This window comes from Nipponia nippon, unplaced genomic scaffold (assembly GCF_047370975.1).
Source record: "Nipponia nippon isolate SJK-2023a ecotype South Korea unplaced genomic scaffold, ASM4737097v1 scaffold_12, whole genome shotgun sequence".
Taxonomy (NCBI): Eukaryota; Metazoa; Chordata; class Aves; order Pelecaniformes; family Threskiornithidae; genus Nipponia; species Nipponia nippon.
Genome location: NW_028262313.1, coordinates 18,151,522 through 18,167,109, shown reverse-complemented (window position 1 = coordinate 18,167,109; position 15,588 = coordinate 18,151,522). Strand labels below are relative to the sequence as shown.

Here is a 15,588-nt window from a genome sequence, read left to right as displayed (position 1 = left end):
TGTCATTAATTTTATCCTCTAAACATACATGCAACCACAAGCTAGCATTAGAAATTATTTAATTAGCAGGGGAGGAAAAGAAATTATTTCAAACAGAATGAGCTAGCCCACAAGTGCAACAAATCAATTAAGCAGACATCATGTTGTCCAGTTTCTGTCAATGGTAATGCCTCATATTTAGAGTAGCCAACTGAGAAGGCAATCTTAGTGTGGCTTTAAACATCTCCAAAACTACTGCCTACAAAACAGATATTAATCACTACTCTACAAATCACTTGAGGGACCCTGCAATAACTTGATGAGTTTGGTTATTCACTACTCAAAACCACAAATGAAGCCTCTATACACAGCATCTGTTCTACAACATACTTTTTTCCCCACAGAATTAACTGTCAAGGTGTATACTATTTTTCAGTAGCAAAATCCATCCTTGTTTCTTTCCGTCTTATTCCAAGAGGCAATAGATAGGCAACCTTATTTTGGGGTGCAGTAGAAGAAACATCACAAACCAACCTTGCCAACATTGCTGTTCAGAACACACACTTACATTCTTATCTGTATAACTTGCTCTGAGTAAGCAGATTTTGTTTTTCATCATGTAACTACTTAATAGTTACAAAGAACTAGATATAGTCCAGAGACAATTTATATTCAGACCCCAAGCAGATAAGAAATACCTTTATTATTTTCAGGCATAATTGCCAATATTTTTATTGCTATGCAAATTAATTTTTGTAAAGAAAAAACATCTGGTCAATATGGTTCAGGGATTCATCTAGTGTAGCAATTCTCATTTTCACGTATTAGACCCACACAGTTCACTCTTCTGTTTTAAAAATCAGTGGGCAGCACCAAGCGGGACAGGACCTCATGGCAACACTGATGTACTTGAGGGTAAACACAGAGTTGATCTCCTTTCTCTTCATGTACTATGGGATTCCCTCACTGCCCAATGCATTATATAACACAGATGAGTTTATCCACTTCTTACATGTATTTCAGGATATTTTTTGCCACATATGGTTGACTAGTTAAAGCATTCACCCTGGTCAAACCTACAGGACTAATCTCCCAGCAGTTCTACATATCTATCTTTCTATGTCCTCATCATTTTCCAGATAGCAACCAATAAGAAGTAATGTTTTCCTACAGCTGCCAACTGCAGTTTGGCAAACAAACTACATACTGTAGAGCCAGAAAGTGAGTCTATTACGGAAGCCAGCAGCCCCACCAGCTATTTTTGGCTGCAACACTGGGAAACATTAGAAGAACTTACTTGGAATTAAACATTTCCCCAAGTCACTAAACTCAAAATACGTATTTCTGAACATGGAAGTCCTGACTGGTGGAAAGGTTCAGATATCTGATATTTCAAAAGAAGCAATCTACTCAACAGCTGCTAAAGACAGAAATCGAGAAGACAGCATACTGCAGGAGTGGTGCATGGCTAATAGTATCATTCTTTCTGAAAAAAAAAAAAGTGCAATTCCAACATTTATTTAGTTACTGTGGAGCAATTAGGCATGCAATTAAGTGGTTTGGAACCCTGTCATACAAATTCTATGAGAAGGTACCCAAGTTATATTAGGACTGTACACCTAACCTCTCCCTTCCAAATCATAAGCAAAAAGAGAAGAGGGAAAAGGAGGGTGGGAGCTGCAAAGCTAAAAAAAAAAAATTCAAAAGCATTCTTATTGATGACTTGGTACATTCAGTAATGTTCATGAGATAATCCAGAGAAAACAGAGGGTTTGGATCATTAAGAGAATTATATGTGGAAAATCTGCTTCCAATAGCAGCACAGACACGGATGAAGATCAGATCATCCTCATCATTCCCTGTGACATGTACTACAGTGTTACCACTGCTTATTTAATGTTTCAGAAGTCACTTGGTAAGGACAACAATAGTTAAGTTATCCTTAAATATTCAGAGAACGCCAGTAGAAGCAGATGACAGAAGACAGTTAAAAATCTACTCGGTTCATGTTACAAACCCTTTGCTGATTCTACCAAACCAGAAAGTCTTCATACTACTATCAGCAAGAACTTTCTTCCCAAAGTTTTTGAACTACCAGTATTATAAATTAAGAACTTGTGTTTTTATCTTTTTTTTTTCTAAATCCCCATTTTAACCAAATTTCACAGAGAGATCTCAGAAGACAGCTTTTATATCTTTGAAGACAGTCAGCAAGATAGAGAAGAGCTTCACAGTAAATTCTATATTGAAAGGAAAAAGTAACAGCATAAATGTATCCCTTATACACCAGAGAACCTGTATGGGAGAGATGTGCATGCCTCATCTGCTAGAATAATTTCAGAGTTGACACCTTCAATATGAGAACCTGAGTGAGACAATTAAAGAAGTCAGGCTTCACAAACTCCGCTGCACATAAGATTAATTATCCTTTTACAGCCTTAGCTTTAGTTTTATTTTTATGATCTTTCGTAACTCCCAAAGCATAAATTATTTGAATCTGAACTTACTTATATTTGAATAACTGTAATCCGAGTTTGGAGATACCAAGGCAAGTTTTGCAATATTATCGAAGCATCATAACAACAACCTAGAATGTTACAAAACAAAACAAGAACTTAGCATGTGTGTAAATTGAGTTCACATAACGCAACGTGATTTTCAGGTTTCATTCCATTCAGGCTTAAATACCTTAAAAGGAGGCACTTATTTTCAGAAAAGGCTAAGGTCTTATCAGATACGTGGAATGGAAGATACAAGGCTCAAAGCAGGAAAAAAAAAAACAACACCCTCATCTAGTGACCCAGATCTACCCTTTTAAGAGGTATGAGATCACGTTGCTATCATAAACGCTCGAATTATTTACTAAATACATTTATTTGTAATAGAAATTATACTGTGCCAGTTAAGTACTCAGCATTCCAGTATCTCATAATCTTGTTGTACTTACATGGAGTAAGTATCCATTACCACTTGAACACTCATTTAGCCTGCTCAACTGACTGCTTAACGAGGTCTGGGAAGTAAAAGCCTTATCTGCAAAAAGCCAATGTAGAAAGAAGCATGCGTACACTCTTTTTTCCAAAGTATTTGTTCAGTCTTAATGTGAAAAGGAGTTAGATTAAGGAGACCATTCTGAAACACAGAAATTAAATATAAGACAATATATATATATATAGTAAGGAAAGCAATGCTCTTTTCCATTTGTTGAATATTCTATTGTTAGAATTTTGTTTTTATAAATACCGTTAGGCTTTCAAAATCTCTCCTAGAAGCTATGCATTCTCCCTCACCCCCAACAAGCGAGTTCTTTAGGAATACCATGCAGCAACAGGTCTAGCGCAGCTCCCTTTAACAGCTTTTTTGGACTGTTTATAATGAGTCAGACTGCTCTATGTTTCAGCTCCAGAAATATAGTGGGACATCATTAGCTGCATTCACTCAGGTTTTAATTAACATACTAGTCATCACTAAATGGTTAAAGGATACTGTCAGTAAATGCTGGCTACCTCCCTTTCACTCACTACTCATTTCTAGCTACGTGCAAGACACACAAAGCAAACCTCTTACTGTTAATCATTGCTACACCGCTGCTGTCAATGCAAGTTAAAACAATACCCTTCGCTTTACAGATGCACAAATTGGATCAGATAGAAATCTGGAATTGCCATTGAGATCATACAGACAGTTTCTTACCACATATCTGCAGCAAACACTTAAGTGTCTGAGTCAAAGGCCCTCAGCCACAAGTGCTGGATATCTAAAACATTTCAAAGTCAAGCATAGACCCTACATGGCAAAGAAATGTGTTGACTGCAGAAACCTAGGTTTCTCTTAAGAAGCGTTCCACGAACTTACACTTGCCTGTCAGCTGGTAAACAGTGTTTCAAGTAGAATATTTTATAAAGGAGTCATTTCAATGCTTTAAATTAAGTTCATGCTCAATTACATGTTTATTTCGCTGCTTAAACCCCCACACTTTTATTAAACCTATTTTATTTACATTTTAGATGTCATTACCCAAAGATCTGATATATAGCAATTCTTACATTTGTAGAAAGGTCACTGGCACTACTGAAAGCTTCCTTTTAGTTCCTGTACGTGCACAAGGAGGAACTGAATAATTGGTCAATTATTCTGATAGGGGAAAAAAAAAATTATTTGTCATTCTAGCAACCAAAACTGATTTGCTTGTACCTGCTTTCTTCAGTGTGCAACTCTGGGCATCTCCCAGAGCTGACAAATTAACGTTTAATTTTGAGTAGTGTCATGATGAAGCATTCCCCCAAGAAGGAAGTATGACAAGAAGCTGTTTCCTGTTTTCTGCAAACTGTGCGGTCACATTATTCATAATGTAACTAACACCAGCTTAAGTTTGTCAGCTGAGAAAGCACTCGTTTTCACATACTATTAACTCAATCATAAGTAAAAATACAAACAAAAAACCTACCAAAAAAAAACCAGGAAAGCTGTTCTGTAAGATCCATATGTTTTCTCTTTCTACGAATACTTGTTCTTTGTTGTTCACATAGGTGTAGCCTGTGCTTATGACACTTGTCATTCAAGGTATTTTTTTTTCCCAGGATACCTCATTTGTTTCCCCTTACAGCGATGTTTGTATTAGCGTGACACTAGTCAAATGCATCTAGTGTGCTAGTTATATGAAGTTTCCACATCGCTGTTGCTATTTCATGAGAGAACTGGCTTCATTAAAGACAGAATACAGTGAATTTCTTGATTAATTGTAAATTGGGAATGCTAGGAGCAGCCAAAAGCTGCCTAAGCTCTGAGCTAGTAGTCAGGGGATGACTAGGTATATAACCTTTTTGTAAAGCAAAGGGGTGGGTGGGAAGCACGCATATTCCCAGGATCCCCAACTCTTCAAAGATTACATTTTCCCATTCTCCTGTTATTCCTTCCCTCTTTCATCACTGTTCAGAAAGCTATGCAGCTGCTGTGAACTGGGCACATGGTAGAACAAACAGATCTAAAGGATGGAACAATGCTGCCCCACAATGAGCCACTGCACCTATTTCTGAAGTGAAATAAGTTTTTACCTTACACTGGAGAAATAGCCCTTGAAACAAACAGGTCAGTACATCTCAGACAAGCATAAACTCCAAGATAAAACCACCCCTGAAACAGGATACTGATATGATGGTAAAATATTTCTTATTAACACTTATGACTCAGGCTAAGTTAGCTTATTCATGGCTACTGGCCATGTACTACACAGAAAAAGTAAGCACTACAACATTCACGAGAACAGTCAATGTCGCAGTAGTATGTTAAGATCAAGAAGCACAAATTTTCTTCTTAGAAGTGTCTGCCCCAGTAGACTGCTTATAGTTCCAAGATAATCTGAGGATATAGCAACAATGCTCCATTTACTAGTTAATTAAGAGACTCCTAAATGAACTAGCCATTTATCAATATAATTAATAATTCTAACATTTATTAGTGTTTCAGGTTGCTTAATTTGTACAAAGCATGTATTTTAGTGCTATGAGTTGCTGAACAGGAAGTTCAGTCAAGTTTTAGGTACAGACAAGCAGAAATAATATCCTAGGCATCTGAATACCACTTGCAGTCATCAAGAAAAGAGTAATTAATAAAATAATGAAAGTCATGATTTTATTGTTCCCAGTAGCTTCACATGCAATAAAAAAAGTCACTAGTTAACAGATTTCTGTGTAAAGGACAGCAATCATGACAACCAAGAGTTTTGACGCATTTTAAGTTCATTTAAAATGCAGAAATGCAAACATGAATCCAAAGTTCTTCCCTCCAATCCACCAGACTTCAAAATTTAGACTGGGGGGGGGAGGGAGGGGAATTATTCTTTTTAATTAATTTTGTCCAATTCTCTTTGTTAAGTAACCATGCCGCCTTTGAACTCTAAAAATCCCAAGTTTTTACCACTTTTCTAATTTTCCACTGTATATCATGTTAAAAATGCAGGGATGTTAAACTTGCGAGATAAACAGATCCCAGACCAAAAGGCAATCCACTTTTTGAAATGGACACCATCTCTGTCTAAGGCTCTTTGTAGGAATGCTATTTTGCCCTCAGCCACCAGCTGAGAGAACTTGAGGTTTTTTGGAATGTGAGCCCTGCCAGTGAAGGAGGACTGCTCCGTGACCTCACATGTATGAAACTCTTTTCCTTCCTGCTTCAGAAGTACATTAGAATTTTCTCCTTTGAACTAACTGCGTATTCCGATAGTACATCTGTATGCTGTAATTTTAACTTCTGTCCCTTTGGTCTGTCTAGTTTTTCTTCCCTCCACAATGTGAATAGCACAATACATGTCTAGGTATAAACTATTTCACTGCTGGAAAAAAAAGTGTCAAAAATAAAGCCAAGCTTGTAAAAAAGGTGAGGTAATATGATGAAGTGCTCTGCTGTATAGAATATACAGTTCCTCCTACAAAGCAAGTTTTCCGGAAGGGGATCTTTAAACCAATAATGACGCATTGAAATTTTCATTTTTTTCGGAACATCTAGAAGTCACTGCATATTGGTTGAAAGTATCAACAAGGTGGAATAAACACTCACAAGATCTTAAGTTGCATTTTTAAACCAAAGACTGTCATACTTTACAACGCTGAAATTCACTAACAAAATCTACAGAGCTGCAAAAGTAAGCTGACACATAGACAAGCAATATTGCAAAATAAGTACCTAAATATTGACATTCCTAAATATTTTCTTAAAAATGCCATTACCTATAAATATAAAAATTAATTCCAATACAGCTTGGGCATCTGATTAAGAGTTACATTGGATAGTATATTGCAGTACATAATTTGGATTCATCAAACAAAGAAAAGCACTAGGTACGCTACTCACAAGGCATAACAAACTCAGCATCTCCACTAATTTTCTTTTGGCAATCTATGAAGAGTTACTGTCACAGAAGTAAAATTCCTGAGGTTATGACTTATTTTGCCAAAAGGTATACAATATAGTGAAGCAGATTCAAAACAACCTCGACACCTGTAACACATGATACTAACTTCCCAACAACCGCCATTGCATTGGAATCACACCTTAACTTCCAAAAAGGACAACTTACAAGCACCACATAGTTGTTTAAGTAGATATTTCTACAGAAAAAAAAAATTCCAAAGATGCTATGTATGCTAACTGCCTGGACCACTTTTTTTTCTTCAAAATGATTCTACAATCAAATAGGTTTTTTTGTCTTTAATAATTAACGTACATGTTTTAGAACCAGAAATTTCATTTCAGGCTAATTTTTGCATGTATTTTTTTAAACCATCTTTTTACGCAAAATAGAAGAAGAAACTGCCAAGATAGGAATGTGTTTTAGGCAACTGTTAACGCTTTTAAGATATTTCATTTTAGAGAATCAAACTCCTCTATTCCTTTGTTCAGCTGTCTGAATAGGATACTTGATTTTAAAAAGGAAGCTCTCAAATTCTCCTGTTCATGTCACTAAAACCAGATTAGCATAATCTTGGCTGCTGTGCATCACTTTAACACCTCATTAGCTTCAGTTCTAAATAAAAATATATAAACCCAGGAACTAATGTTAAGTTACTGTATTCTACTAGTTCCAATAGTTATTCCATTATGTTTCCTACACTTCATTAGTAAATACAATATGTAGAAACCGACAGCAAAAGACATTGAATTCTGCATTTGAACTACAGATGTGAAGCTAAACAGAGAAAAAACATGAATTATCAATGAACAAGATTATATACATTCTGCTTTATTGCTTTAGAGTGGGAAGAGAAGCGTGGACATACCAAACTGTTTCTAGACTGTAGAAGGGCAAAGCGCAGGAAGTGCTCTGCTAAGTACTAACCCTCTTTGTGCCAGTGTTTAATCAGTGGTGCTGACAGATTGTCAACAGCAGACTGAACGGGGAAGAGCAGTAGGTAAAGCACAGCAACACAAACAGTATCTAGAATAGCAGGGGATATGTGAATTAGGAATGACATGCTTTGGAGAAGGTGTATCAGTGTCAAGAAAAGCTTTCCCATCTTCAGAATGAAGCGCCTGGTCCTTGCCATCCCTGCAATAAAAACATCCATCTTGGCGCTGAAAGGCCAGTTCTGGCATTCTGCTCAACTGAACTTGGCATTTTAATCTCCCAGATAGTGCTCTGGACTAGCATTTTTTTTTTTTTTAAAACATGCCAATCACTTCTGATTTTCTTATTGTTTCCATGAAAAGATTATGAGCTTAATATAACCCATCTGCTAGAGCAGTCACCTTGTAAAAGCCTGAAGTTCAAGTAATTGGTTAGGAACAAGCAAAGATTGTTTCCTCTCAGTCAAGTGTACAGCTGCTTAGTCACTGAGTACTCTTGATCCGCTAATCTGAGATGATAACAAGCTTCTTATTATGCTAGCTTATTTTAAATATAAAAATATTTATACAGAAATAAGTGTAAGCATTGGACATACTTGAGTGATCATTTGCCTTTCAAAGCTGGTATTAAATTTAAGGAATTCTAACAAGCTGCTGACAAGCAGCTCCTTTTCCATTTTGTATGTTATACTGAAAGATTAAAAGATACTAGACAAGAGACATACAAATAACTGTCAGGAAAGGTTTTCCCAAACTACTGCTATAGGGGGAAATTAATTTCACAGTCTCTATAAAGTGGTTAATTAATATTCATATTATATACCCCTTGATTTATAAATGTGAGTTTACAGTGAACTTTTCCTACCTAAAAAACTGCAACATCCAAAGACTTTCAAAACTGCTATAAAAATTATATAGTTCTAGTTTTGGATATCACTGTGTTTATCCAGTAACTTGCCCTTAACTGCTGCTCTGTAACGGAAATTAGATTCATGAACATCTGAAAGCCTAATTACTAATTAACCATGGATATAACATTGTAAATTTCCAAGCTTACTGCGTATTACACTCCAGAATGATTGCATGATGAAGTTGTGGGGTTTTTCTAGTTCTTTACAAGCACAAGCTTACTACAGTGATCATTGAAAACACTGCTTAGTGGTATGTGGACCTACAATGTGAAAAATAAGATTCAGGAAGTTGGTATTTGTTCACATAAGGAACATGACAGCTGGCCAGTAAAGTTTTCACTGATATGCAGCAGAATTATCTGCCAGAGTCCTGACTCATAAGCAGCTTGCCGGCTGTATTTAGCAGCAGAGGAATGTTTAGTTGATTAGCTCTCCTATAACAATAAATAAGATATTATTGAAGTCTGTGGAAAGTACTGTTGAGGATTTCAAGGAGTGTGACATAACTGATGTAAAGCCCGAGACTCCCAATTAACCAAAAGGCCCATTATGAAACTCAAAATAATGGCTCAGTTGTTAAAAACTGGAAGTTGTTCGCAATTATGTCATCTCCCTTATCTAAACATTCATATGGTTAAAATACTTTTAACTTTAGTCTGTACAACTATAAACAAGTGACTATGTCATTACATTAAGTGATTCAGTGACTCATCTCACTTAAATGACTAGTCTCACAACAACTACACAGAAGAACAGGGGTACTGTGCTCTGAAGCCTAGTTTTACCGAATTGTTTTTCTGTCACAAAGCAAATCTATATAGCAAGACTTTAAAAAAAAAATTTTACGTGCTAGGAGAGGTACTGCAAAGGAAGCACTGTAAAAGCTCCTACAGCATACTACCACGTTTGCTTGTTTATGTGTGCCTAAACACTAAGGAGAGCCACAAGAACGCAGACAAATCAGTTCAGAGTCTAAGCAACGTGATGTCATTGCTATTAGCAGTATGCTGACTAATGTTTTTTTCAGTAAGACGGACATAACATTGGATACTGCTGGGCATCAAAATGTTTATTCTGCCTTAGCCTGTTAGAGCACACTTACAGCCAGTGCTTGTTTAACCAGCCTCCAAACAGAAAATAAGGATAGTTTTGTGTTGTCAAAAAAAAAAAAATAAATCCAAGAAACATTGTGCTTTATACAATCCAGAAAAGCCAGAATGTCCTAATATCCATCTATGCAGAAGAAAACTATTCCTAAAAGAATAAACAACTTCAATACCCATTCACGATATGCACTGTCAGAACTACTCATGTCTGCCTAAATGCCATTCAAGACCTAATGAGAAAACATTACCATTAAATTGCGCCCTTAAGAGAGCTCAGAAAACTAACAATATATTTTTATCTTTCTTCTGATAAAAAGACTGTTTCCCAGTACTTTCAGATAACCACACCTTCCTTTGATTGCAATGTTGTTGTAGTCAGACTGTTTCAGGACAGAATTTGAACTTACTAAGTTAACTCTTATTGTTTTTTAACTTAGAAACTAACTCAGGGTTTTAGCTCAGTATACTACTACCAGTCCCTCATTAAGCTTTAAGTAGATTCTTTAGCTATAGATACTGCCTTGGGACAGGCATTTGTTTATTAGAGAGAGAGGAAAAGAAATAGCTTTGTTAAAGTGCAGATGTACTTTGGAGAAATAATTTCAAAGTGCAGATGTACTTTGGAGAAATAATTTCAAAAATCAATTTAACTGGCTAACCATGACTAGCAAAATTATACTAAGGTTAAATCAATAGAGCACAAAGGATAAAAAAGGAAATCTGAGTCATACTAAGGCTCTAGTGTTTTATGAATTACTTACAAGCCTTCAAGCAAACTAAGTGTTTTACAGCTACATTAGGTTCATTATACAGGGGTAAAGAAAATAACTAACAAAAACACAAATGCCACATAGAACTCACAGGATAACCTAAAATCAGCAGTTGACTTAAAATATCACATTAAAATCCAAAAATATCCAGAAATAAACCAAAACATTTATCACTATATAAACTGATTTGTCTAAAAGGAATTAAATCCAGAAGAGCTCTTCTGTTGTCATGAAACTAGAAGTACTGTATCTTGATACTTCCTGTATAAGTGAGTCAAAACACATCCCTTTCTATAATTACATAGCACAAGCCAATAGTACTACTAAAGTACACCCCCCATTACTGGTTGGGTGACTTTTTTAGGCACCTTCAGCCATGAACAGAGACTGCACAAACAAGACATGTATGTAGCTTAAAAATATAAAGCAGTAATTTAGAAATTTGCACACATAAAATATAGCTTGGATTTAACAAATTACACTCACCAGGCTAATAAAACACCCAAAGAATCCTCACCGGCCAAACAAGCAAAAGCGTGGAGATAAGAACTAGCTTTCACTGTCTGCAGCAATACAACCTTACCATCACTACATGACTATCTTTCATCAAATCCCTAGTCTTTTCAGTTAGGGTTTCATATGTTTCCACTTTAGTATTTTCCCTTTTTAATCCTTAAACCACCAACAAGACTACCTCAGCCTGTAATTTTGCTTTTTTCACCTCACATGGCTCTGTTTTACAAACCTGCTCACAGCTGCTTCTCAAAATTTAGCAATTTCCTCAGCAGCCTGAGCCAAGATGGTGCAGCTGGGCCAGATCAGAGCAGGGAGCTGGATTCCTGAAAGGGACAGCTGAATGATGAAAGGGATTGACACTGCTCTCTTACCTATCTTCCCTCTTGTACCAATGCAGGCATTTCTAAGACCACATGATAAGCAAGATCAAGGAACTGAGGCTAAGTTAAAATCAACCATTTTTAAATAAGGTAAATTTTAACCCAGATCACTTTTGCAATCCACTTAACAATAGTCACATGAATGTTAGCTGTACACAAAAGGGAGCACCAGGAGACAGGAAAGGGTAACAGGCAGAAACAGAAAAAATTATTTTGGCAGCAGTGCTAACTTTTTAAAGTGAAACCACAGTTCAAGCAACTTCCAACTAATAACTTCCCATTAGTAGAACTACAAGAACTATACATAGAAAAGGCAAAGTAAAGCAAGAACTTCACAGCAAAGACTTCAGAACTAACTGAACTATTACCTGCACATAAGCAGTCCCCTACCACTGTACACTTCCAATGCCCTCAGGCTGCTAAAACGATTTCCTTAATAAAGGGATGGGAGGCCCAAAAGTCCTTGGGGGATTTAAAGAGACAAATTCCCCCAAGCAATAAACATGATTTAGACCACAGAACCCCAAATTCCAGCAGAGACAGTGGCTGTGGAGCTTTGTGCCAGTGCCACTCATTCCTTAGGCTGCAGTGAAACCACCCTCAGTGAAGTCTTGAATGACCTTCTAGCCGAATTGGGAAACCCTGACCTTTCTTGTGCCACTAGACACCTTCAGCAGCTGACTACACAGCCACCTCATTGCCCTCTCCTAGCTTCCTCTTATTGCTCCTGATTCTCTTTCAGACACTCTTTTGGATAGTCTCACCTTCTCTCTCCAGCTGTCTACGCAGATTTCAGAGCCCTTTCCTCTGGTCTTTAACTCTTTCCTCCTGCTGTCTTCTGCCTGGACAACTTCATCCACAGATTTCCATACCATTTTTATTCTGAAATTGTAAGATTGTTAGAAAAATAAGTTTTTTAAAATCTGGATAGTAATCATTCCTGCTTGTGCTCATGTTCCTCCAGAGAGGTATATGCTGGAGAGTGTTTTGTTTTGGTAGCTTTGTATTCATACTCCCATCACTGAAGATTTAATAGAGAACACAATGCCAAAGGGTTCTGACCCAGAAGCGGGCAATAATATACAGTGATCTGGCTGCCAAGCTTAACTTGCCCTCAGCCTATACACGTTGCTCTTTTTGCACAATTTCAATTGATCTTAAAACACGTGGCTGCAAATTGTGGCAGCCTAAGTGCAGATAGTATTCTTCCCTAAGTCAGAATGTAGTAGACAGGAAAGAATAAAAATCTTGCCAGTGGTTGCAGTATAAACTGTCACATCTCATGAATCAGAGCACTTTTAGTGGAGAGTTAAAGATGAGAGTAGTGAGGATTTGGTATTATATTACTGTTAGCCTGATAATCTCTTACTGCCATCTTTGTCTATTTCCCCTATTCCTTATGTCAGAGCTAGGGACACTACAGACGTGAATTAGCTCAGTAGACTAATTTGGCAGAAAACTATTTATTTTAAATCTATTAATTTTGTATCATATAAGTTTGCTGAACAAATACACTTTGCATGTGGATAAAGAGAGGGAAATATATACCAATCGCCACCCTAAAGAGTCACCTCCTCTTATACGAAATGAAGTCTGTGTGTTCTTGTTATGTGAAAAATCACACCCTCTCGGGCTGAGCCTCAAACTCATCTTCAGCTGCTTGTCTGACTAAAAATATACAATTGTGCATATGTGGGATAAGATCAGAGTTAATCTTGCTTCTCACTGGTGTTATTATTTTACCACACTCCATCTTCGCTCATTTATAAAGAGGACTAAGTGGACAAGCAAAATAGATTACATGTTCCAGAATTTTGCTTTTCACAACTAAGTTCATTGTAAGGAATATTTAAGGAGTTAACATACATAAAAGAAAGAATAATTCAGAACAAACCAAAAATGTAGAACAAGAGAAGATACTTCGTTTTCTCGTGCAAGCCTCATGCAATACCAACTTGCTAGAACTGTGCTCGATGACAAGGAAGCATATTAGACTTCAGAGCTAGGTTTTTCCATAAAAAAAAGCTAGACATACAGTTTATTTCACTGGTAGTTATTAAAGATTCTTGTAAGTTAAACACAAATAGTAAGTGAACCAAAAGCTATATAGGGAGTACACCAAATGCATTCCTGCTTAGCGTAATTTTTCCCATTCCTCAAAGTTGCAGTACGTGCTTTTCAAGATATTTAACTAAGTAAATACTTTAAATACTATGAAGAAATTATATAATAAAATAGTATCAGTTTACGTACTAAATAATTGCATCATATAAGTAGCTAACCTCTCTTTAAAGAAGCTGTTTAAATAATTCCACTGTTAGCTGATGTAAAAGGACACACTTTTAAAATGTGTCCCACCATTCTCCCCAAAAATGGTCTTTAGTGGAGTTAGCACAGCTACAAAAAAAACCCTTGATGCAGACCTGGTGAAGGTAATCCCTCCATACAGTGTATATACCACCAATAAACAATACGTGCTACACCCAAGGACAAGAACAGTTAAAAAAAAAAAAAAAAAAGAACAATCCCTTTCTAGCAAGGGAAACTATTATTAATATTCTGGACAGGCAATTATCCTGAAAATTCCAGAAGTTTCTACCGGATGCTTCCATTGAACAACTGGAACAAGGATTCCTTAACATGATCTTCAGCTTAAATCAGGCCTATTTTTGTCCATCTGCCTGGAAGCTCTTCATTATCATCTACTAATGCCTTAAACATATGTAGATTTCCATCAAAATGAACTTCTTCAACTAATTCCAACCAGAAACCTACTTTTTGGAGTATGGGCTGTAGTGAGATACATTTAAAACTATTCCACTGCTAATTATCACTTCCCTGTATTATAGAATTCTTATTTACTAAGCTTTCCTATCACTCTCAGAAATTATATACACTATTTGCCCATGATACAGCTTTCTTTGTAGACAAAATAAACAAAGTAGGGAAGTTACCATGCAGAGTAGTCTGACCATTAAACAACCAGTTCTGTTCTGTCCTGTTCTTACCAGCCCTGGGTAATTTGGACGCATGTGTGAGGCGTTTGCTAGAGAATGGCTGCAGTAGGCTATTTAGTTTTTGTGAAAAGTTTGTTTTGTTTTGTTTTTCCTGTGGGGAAAAGCCCAAAATTAAGAAAATTGATTTCTTCCTACTTATTTTTTTACATCATCCTCTGTAGTAATCCTGTGCAATTTTTTCATACATGTGTTGTTTCTAGAAAACATGAATGGGGCATGAATGCTGTTTTCTTATTGTTCTGTTAAAACCTGAAAGTAAAAAATCATTTGGAGAAGATAAACCTAGTTGTGACCTACAGTTATAGACAAAGTGGTCAAAATACAGAAAATGGTGAAAACACAGTTCACCTGAACTAGTTAATTGCTTCAATAAGGGAAAATGCTCATAACAAAAAAGTAACGCATTGGAACATATAAACTTAAAAAGTGTATTGATGTTTTGATTCCTAGTATTAGGGGAGCCTGGCCTGGAGTAAATTGAAATCACTACAGATTTGTTCAGATTAAAACCATTATTCAGTTTATTTCTGGATTTCTATACGTGACTTTAATGAAGAAAGTGCCTTGACACAAGTAGACTCTGTATTTTTAATGTATCATCATCTAGCTCCAGTGCTTTAGGCTTTAAATTAGAGCTAGACATATTAAGTAAGTTGAACTATAGGTCTGCTGTGACTATAGAGATAATTACCTTGCTAATGCATGTAACACAAAAACTTCTTTCAAACAATAGGTGGGAAGTTGTCAGCTTCCTCTTCCTTTAAGTAAGTACAGGCGAAATGTGGAAGTTGACTTAAAATTGAAAAGTATATAGCCTAATCAGTGAACTGTTCTGCAGCCATCTCACAGCTGGTTAAAACCAAAATGTAGCTGTAGCCACAGAAAATTAACCTTGCTGAAGCTGTAATCCTTATCCATTTACAGTAATGTTCAGAATCAGCTGTGCTTTTAATTAACATTTGTGATACTGTTCACGACTGTAACGTGAAATGTCACTTTAGTGGTTAATATAGGATATTTTAATGTACCTTCAAATCACTTACATAAATTTTGTATAAATATGATAG

The 15,588-nt window shown here is 36.3% G+C and overlaps 1 long non-coding RNA gene across 3 annotated transcripts in view; it reads right to left on the bottom strand.

The window, feature by feature from the left end:
- The window catches only part of LOC148056733 (uncharacterized), a 108,997-nt gene extending 94,465 nt beyond the window's left edge, over positions 1-14,532 (bottom strand). For 2 of the 3 annotated variants that reach the window (XR_015702704.1, XR_015702705.1), the window contains exon 1: positions 11,095-11,233. This is a non-coding gene — a long non-coding RNA (uncharacterized LOC148056733). Of the gene's footprint in view, positions 1-11,094; positions 11,234-12,268; positions 12,387-14,458 lie in introns of those variants that run through there. The other variant, XR_015702703.1, reaches the window with a different exon arrangement.
- Between the last annotated feature and the right edge of the window lie 1,056 nt (positions 14,533-15,588).